This window comes from Apodemus sylvaticus, chromosome 20 (assembly GCF_947179515.1).
Source record: "Apodemus sylvaticus chromosome 20, mApoSyl1.1, whole genome shotgun sequence".
Taxonomy (NCBI): Eukaryota; Metazoa; Chordata; class Mammalia; order Rodentia; family Muridae; genus Apodemus; species Apodemus sylvaticus.
In genome coordinates, this window is record NC_067491.1 from 56,933,680 (window position 1) to 56,942,584 (window position 8,905).

Genomic DNA, 8,905 nt, shown 5'->3' on the forward strand with positions numbered 1-8,905 from the left:
CATTAGAAAAAATGAATTCATGAAATTCTTAGGCAAATGGATGGAGCTAGAAAACATCATACTAAGTGTGGTAACCCAGACCCAAAAGGTGAATCATGGTATGCACTCACTAATAAGTGGATATTAACCGAGACAACTGGAATACCCAAAACATAACCCACACATCAAATGAGGTACAAGAAGAAAGGAGGAGTGACCCCTTGTTCTGGAAAGACTCAGTTAAGCAGTATTCGGTAAAACCAGAATGGGGAAATGGGAAGGGGTGGGTGGGAGGACAGGGGAAGAGAAAGGGGCTTATGGGACTTTCGGGGAGTGGGGGGGCTAGAAAAGGGGAAAGCATTTGAAATGTAAATAAAAAATTATATCGAATAAAAAAAAAAGACCTGATTCCAGATACATATGGAGAAGAGGATGGCCTTCTCTGACATCAAGGGAGGGGAAGGAGGCATGATTCTCTGTGTAAAGGGATGCTAGACTGGTGAGGCACGAGGGAGTGAGTGGGTGGAGGAGCACCCTCATAGAGGTAAAGAGTAGGGGCGTGAGGGGCAATGTGATGGGGGGCTTTGTGGAAGTGTAACTGGGAAGGGAATTCTCATTTTAAATATAAACAAAAATGATAAATAATGTATTTGTATAAGAAAACAGAAGACAGCATAGATAAAATAGATACATCTTTCAAATAAAATGTTAAATTTAGAAAAAAATTCCAGACCCAAAACATCCAGAAAAATCTTGGACAATATAAAAAACAAAGTTTAAACACATAAAAATAGGAGAAGTAGAAAATCCCAATGTCAGAAATCCAGGATATTTTAACAAAGCCTTAGAATAAATATGTCATATCCTATAGAAAGAGTTGCCTATAATTTGCAAGAAGCTTACAAAATACCAAAAAGTCAAGCTAAGTAAACATTCCTGCTACATAATAATCAAAACACTAAGTACACAAAAGAAAAGAAGAAATACAAAAAAAAAGATTAAAACTAAAAGAGAAAATGGAAAGTAATATATAAAGGCATACTAAATAGAATTAAATCAGAATTCTTAAGAGACACTCTAAAAGCCATGTGGGCCCAGGCAGATTTCATATAGACTCCAAGAGACCACAGATATCCATGGATAGTATTTTACCCAGTGAAACCTTCACTAACAATAGATGAAGAAAACGAGATAGTCCATGAGAAAGACAAAGTACAGAATGTACTTGTAGAAAAATTCAAACTAAAGGAGGTAAAATGTCGCCCTGAAAATTCAGGCAATAAATAATCTCATACCAGCATAACAAAAGAAGCAAAGCAAACATACACTCCACCACTACCACAAATATCAATACCTAAAATAAACTAACAAGGGTTAATAATCATTAATCATTGTCTCTCATTACCAATGGACATAATTCCCTGAAAAACAACACAACCAAATAAAATGACTACAAAATCAATATGTTACTATGTTATTTTTATAATACAAACACTCCTCAACATCAAAGATAAAAAAATTACCTCAGAATAAAGGCCTGGAAGGAGTTTCCCAACCAATATCCACGAAGATCAGTAAGGTAACATCTAACAAGATAGACTTCCAGCTAAAATTGCCAAAAGGAGATGGGGAAGTAGACTTCACACTTACCAAGGAAACATCTACCAATATTATACTTCAATTCTCAACAACTATGCCTCAAATTCAAGGGCACCAATGTTTGAAAAGAAACATTACTAAAGCTCAAATCCCATCATCCTTCACACCCTTGTAGTGCAAGATTTCAATATTCCACTCTCACCAATAGTCTGGACATACCAGACAAAAACTAAACATAGAAATTGTAGATGTAATAGACAAGATGAACCACATGGACATAGCAGATAAATAAAAAGTATTTCACCCAAACACAAAAGAAAATACTTTCTTCTGAGCACCTCCTCTAACACTCTTAGAAAATGACCACATATTTATTCACAAAGTATGTTTAAACTCATAAAAACATTGAAATAAACCTTTATATTTGATCAGGCAAGTACTAATTAACAGGCTATCAACAATGACATCATTTGTAAGCTATCATGAATGACAGAACAACAAATAGCACAGTAACTCATGGAAACTGAAGATATCTCTTCAGAATGACTACTGGATCAAGGTATAAATAAAGGAAGAAATTCAAATCTTCGTTGCCATTCAATGAAAATGAATAGAGATCATATTCAAAGTTGAGGGACTCAATGAAGTTACGCTAAGAGGAAATGTTAAAGCAGTATGTACTTTCATAAAGAAATTGGAGAGATCTTCTACATTAAACTTAACAGCACACCCGAATATTCTACAACAAAAAGAAGCAAACACATGCAAGATAAGTGCATGGTAGGAAATAGTCAAACACATGGCTGAAATTATTATAACTGAAACAGAAAGAACAAAACAATCAGTTAAACAAGAGTTGATTCCCTAAAACAAAACAAGATGAAAAGATGTTTATCCAAACTGCCTAAAAGACATGAAAGCTGTACCCAAATTAACAAATTCAGAAAGAAAAAGAGGCAATCAAACAATGATAACAAAGAAATTCAAATAATCATTAGTTCCTCCTTTAAAGATCCATCTTCCACACAATTGGTAAAAGAAAGGGACAGTTTTCTTCATAAATACTACTTACCACAGTTAAATGAAAATCAGATAAGCAGTGCAAATTGACCTGTAGCCTCAAAGGAAATAGAAGAAGTCATTAAAATCATTCAATTAAAGCAAAGCAACAACAAAAACAAAAACAAAAACTGAAGGTCAGTTGGTTTTAGAGGAGAATTCAACAAGACTCTCAAAGAAAGACTAATGCTAATCTTCCTAGAAATATATTCAAAAGGAACATTGCCCGATTCATTTTATGATGCCACTGACACTCTAATGACACCACAGAGTATAAGAAAGCCTGTTGTAGAAAAATTTCTACTGAAAGTAGGTGAAACTACTAAATAAAGAACTTGCAAAGGAACTGAAAGGATATTGCAACATCATATACTATGATCAACTGGGTTTTATCTCTGAGATGAAGCAATGGTTAAATATATAAAAAATCTTTCAATGTAATCCACAGTATGAAAAACCTGAAAAAAGTGCATGATCATGTCATTAAATGCTGAAACATCATTTGAAAATATGGAGAAACCTTTAAAGATAAATAGTTTTCTACTGATCTGTGGTATAAGGGACATACATTTAAGAAAGCCAGTTTACACCAAGCCTAAATCCAAGAAAGCAATTCTTCAAACATCAGGAAAATTCAAAGCTGTCCACTATCTCCAGAACTATTTAATATAGTACTTGAAGTTGTATATTGAACAATAAAACAGAAAAGGAGTTTATGGGAATTCAAATTGAAAAGGAAGCTATCAAAATATTACTATTCACAGATGATATGATAATATAAATAAGTGAATCCAAAGTCGCATATACTAAACTAACTAAAAATTATCAATAACCATCCAATAAGGAATCAATAAAAAGACCAAGGAAGAAATTGCTAGTGAACCACCCTTTACAACAGCCACAAATTATATAAAAATCTTGTGGTAACAAACACCAAGCAAGTTAAAAACATGTATAATAAAAATGTTCAGTCATTGAAAATAAATTGAAGATGTCAGAAGACAGAAAGATCTCAAGAGCTGATGTAATAGTAGGATCAACGTAATGAAAATGGCCTTCTAATCAAAAGAAATCTCCTATTTCAACTTAATCATTATCAAAATTACAACAGAATACTTTTCAAAACTTAAAAGAATATGTAACTTCATACGTAGAAATAAAATCCCACTGTAGATAAAACAATTATGTACAATAAAGAAAATCCCAAGGTATTACTTTCCCTGATTTCAAACTGTGCTACAGAGCAATAGTAATAAAACCATCATTGTTTTAGCTTAAAACAAACAGGTCTATTAATAGAATTAAACGAAAAACCCTTATTGGAATCCATACACCTATGGACACTTGATCTCAGATAAAAATCCAAAAAGTATACAATTGTAAATAAGAAAGTATTTTCCATAAATTGTTGTGGTCTCACTAGATGCCAATGATTATAGAATGCAAATAGATGCACATCTAGCTTTTTGCACAAACCTAAATTCCAAATAGATCAAAGATATTAACATTAGACCAGAAATACTGAATCTAATCCTAGAGAAATTAGGGCAAACCATTGCATGGATTGAAGAGGAAAGAATTTCTGAACAGAACACCAATCATGCAGTTACTGTACATTATCACAGCTAATAAAATGATAATAAAAAATGTTTGGTAAGGCCAAGGAAAGACCAGTTGTTCAAAACAGTAGTCTTCAGAATGCAGAAAGATTTTCACAAATTGCACTTCTTGCAGATAGCTATTATCCAAAATATGTAGAGTACTCAAGAGACTAGAAAACGACAAATCAAATATTTCAATTAAAATGCAGTACAGACCTAAACAGAATTTTCAACAGAAAATTCTTAAGTGTCTGGGAAACATTTAAATAAATGTTCAAAATTCAACAGAAAAATGTAAATCAAAATGACTCTGTGATTTCATCTTACTCATGTCTGCTTGGCTAAGATCAGAAACAAAAGTGACAGTTGAGGCTGGTGAGGATCTCAAGGAAAGGGTGTGCTTGCTCCTCCATTCATAGCAAACTTTTGCAGAGATCTTGTTCATCAACAACTCAATAGCCAGCCATACCCCTGCTGAGCTTACATCAAAATATTCTACATTATACCACAGGGACATTTGTTCAACCATGATCCTTGCAACTTACTGCATAACAGCCAGAAACCAGAAGCAATCTAGATATCCCTCAGCCAAAGAATAGACAAAAATGTGTTAAGTTTACATACTGCCATAGTACACAACTCTTTAATAGGGCATCATGGAATTTGGAACTAGAAAAATTTATCCAGAGCAAACTTACCCAGACCCAAGAAGATGAACATGGCATGTTCTCACTGACAAGTGGATTAGCTCTGAGGTACAGATTTTGAGACAGTGAGTAAGAAATAGGCCTTAAGGGACAATGCAAGAATATTCACAATGTAACAAATAATAGTGTCGTGTGTGTATAAAGAACTTGTTCTTTGCAGGCGGTGGTTGCACACACATGTAATCCCTGCACTCTGGGAGGCAGACGCAGGTAGATTTCTGAGTTCGATTCCAGGACAGCCAGAGCTATACAGAGAAGCCCTGTCTCCAAAAAATCAAAAAAAAAAAAAAAGAACTTGTTCTTTTGTTTATTACCATGTACTTTCACTTCCACAGTACTATTGTCTATTGTCATGTTATTTTGTTAATTTAAATCACCTTACACCAAAAATACTACGGTTTAATGATTAGGATGTTTTGGGTGGTTTGATATCCACCAAATATCCTTGTAACTGAACAATAATTTTGCTGAAAAAACTTATACTCTTATAAACACCAGTATGTAAAATGGATCAAACATGAAGACTTCATTTTATTGGGAAACATTTCAGCTTGGGGTTTTCATGCTTGCCTGCTGTTTATGACTCCAAATTTTTTTTTGATTAACAAAATACCTTCCACTAAACTATTGCAAAATGGATTAATAATAAAAAATCAGAAAATGAGTTCAATTACACACATGTAAATTGAAACTTCAGTGTTAAGGTTCATAATTCTAGTCACTCTAAAGCACATGATCATTGTGTTCATTGTGATCCTGATGCTTGCACTTGTGCACATAGAAACGGAAAAGGAAGAATACCAGAAAGATCCTTTTTCAAAATAACTGTGCACCGCATCACTCTATTATAAAAGATTTAATCAGAAGCATGAATGAAATTTAATAGATCTTACTCTATATTTACTTTATATGAATACTTTATATTCAGATACCCTTTCTTTTAGAAAACTAGATATTTTTAAATTACATTAAAAAAGGCGAATATAAATATATTTAATATATTTATACTTTAATATATAAATATATTTATCGTACATGAAAAAAGAAATCACTTCCCAAATTCTTTTGTCTTATCTCATATCCTGTTAAATCATCTGACAAGTCATTTTGCACTTGTTAGTATTTGATGAGCTGTTCTACTTCAAATGTGCTTTTGCAGTGAGATTGCTCCCACTACACTGTCTGGACAGACATGGGGCATAGTGCAAAGTGGTTCCTGACGTGGTGCAACTGCACAACAGTGTAAGTGCATCCATGGCTCTTGCAAAGTTAAAAAAGATATATACCTGGGGCATTTAGAGAGCCACATGAAATATTTCAGCTATTGGTGAACTTTTGGATTACTTTGATCATCTTTAATATTAAAATTTATTTCAAAATATGAAAAGATGTCTTCTTCACCTAATGATGTTTTATTTCTGAATCATTTCCCTTCTACACTGTCTTGACCTAACAATTTACCACCATACCAATTTGCAAGCAAAGTGTTAGCAATGTTTCTACTTAGACTAAATTCACTTAAGCATTCAGCAATTTTCCAGCAACTAACCAGGAGCAGGACATTCATTGCACAGTTTTCCTTCCCCAGGTTGAATTCAGAGTTGAGTGTGTACTTTGTTTCTCTATTTCAGTTCTTTAGTTTATATATACCCTGATAGAAATTTCAGCATGCTACAATATACACTTTATTTCCTTGAAAATGTATTGTACATTGCTATTTATGTCTGAGATTACCAAGGAAGTTGAAGCAAACTTTGTCTAGATCTGTTGTTCCTGCAGATTTTAGACTGTCTAGGAAAGGGCCTTCAGTGACATAATCTCAGAATATTACTGTATGAATAAATTCATGAAATCAAGTATTGCATAGTGGAAATTTATAAATTAAATAGGTTGTAATGGATAAAAATCTGAAATCATATGAATTAAAAAATATTAGCTTTCAATACTCTGCAAAATGTTAAGGATAGAAAATAAAAGTGAAGAGAGATAAATTTCTAATTCTGCCATCATTGCATTCAGATCTGTGTCAGCTGACACAAGCAACACTGATCACTCTAGAACCTGAGGAGGTATTACAATGTCACAGATTTCAAAGGTATTACCTGCTCTAATACAATCACAAATGAAACTCCCCGATTCTCTGAAGTGTTGTGTCAGGTACTGCCAACATCCCTTGTAGTACAGGTCTGGCATGATATGTACTCACAGTCTGAGGAATTTCAGACAGCATGGTGAAAGGTGATCAAACTGCAATGACCAAGTGTGAAACACAAAACTCTGTAATGAGATATTTCTCTTCTCACTTGAGAGGACATAAGGAGTCACCAATAAAAGAAAATTAAACAGAGGATCTTGAAATGGAGTATATGAAGGAAACCTCATGAGGAGAAATTCTTGGAATAGTGTTCAAATCCACACTTAATGTAGGACAAGTGAATATTTAAAAATGAGTTGATACAAATCACTTACCGTAAATCATTAGATGTGTCCAAGGGTAATGTTTTCCAATCTATTAAAGTTATAGTAGAGTCGGTTAAGAGAGGAAAAAATGCACCAAGGACCACAGACCCATCATAGTGCAGTACATGTTCTGAGTTTGTTAGGCCGAAAGGGGCTGCAATGATCCAGATGGGTGTTCGCATCTGTAAAAACCAGAAGATAAAAAGCCAAGAGAAGAGCATATTAAGAGATGTTTCTGCCAAGATCTAAGTCGTGGGATGGTACAACCTATGGTGTGTGACATATATATATTCAGTGTTCATATTTGTTTACATGTGCGTGACTGTGTGTGTGAGTGTGTTTGCACTGTTGTTGTTGACATGATGACAGAATATTTCACTCTAATCAGCCAGAGGTATGTGCTAGGATTCTTCCATTTACCCTGTGAGAGTTCTATGGCACTTTATCCTTCAGGCTATTCATATGAGTCACCTCACTCAGTGACAAACAGGTTACAGCATCAAAGGACATACTTTCATTTCCACTAGGAATCACAATAATTACTCCAAGACTGAAACACCCCAGTGTTGCTTTCTGCCTCTGTGTTTATGGCCTAAAACGTTTACCAAGAAAGAATTTATTGGAGAGCCATTCAAGATAATGCCCACAAATCACATCAAAGGAAATCACTGTTGGAAAAATATAAATACTCATTAAAACCCATACTAAGGACTGATGAACTTAATTAAAGGTGCACCATGCTCCACAAAACTTAATAGTATTGGTCTTAAGTTCACTTTTTACTCTCCTATGGTTCTTAGGGTTCTGAGACAATTCTATCTTTCATACATGCATGTCTACATACCAATACTTGGCCAGTTTACTCCTGCATACCCTTTGTGTCACATTTGTGTCACATTGTTGTGTAACCTACTACCAAGGTGAAGTTATTACTTCAGATGCATAACTTAATTTCAAGGTAGAAATCAGGTTAATAATTTGATCTTAATCCATTCTGGAACACTGAATATATGTATATATATATATTCATGTATATATATGTATATATATATATATATATATATATATATATATATATATATATATATATATATATAATTCATGGCCCTCTTAACCACTCATTACCTTTTTTTTTTTTGACATGAGGGTATTAGAGAAATTCCCCCCATTTCTCCAAAGAACATATCATATGCTGAGGGGGTCTCTATGTTTCTTTCATGGAGTTACTCAACAAATGTATCATAAGCAGGGACTATTTTCAATCAATAAAACAATTTTAAGGCAGAATAAATACATTGTTCCATAGTGCAGACATGCTTGTATTTTCCTGTTAGTTTGATTGCCATGAAGGTTGTACAACATAATAACTAAAATAATGTATAGGCAATGACTTTCTTCAATGAATTTTGATACATTATGTTGTCTCCTGCACCTGTAATACAAGAAAGGAACACAGGTAATATAGTAATGGAAGGTTTGTTAATATGAGCATATTACTGT

The 8,905-nt window shown here is 33.6% G+C and overlaps 1 pseudogene; it reads right to left on the reverse strand.

Moving 5' to 3' along the window:
• LOC127671090 (vomeronasal type-2 receptor 116-like) overlaps nucleotides 1-7,626 on the reverse strand; it is a 33,986-nt pseudogene extending 26,360 nt beyond the window's left edge.
• Nucleotides 7,627-8,905: the final 1,279 nt, after the last annotated feature.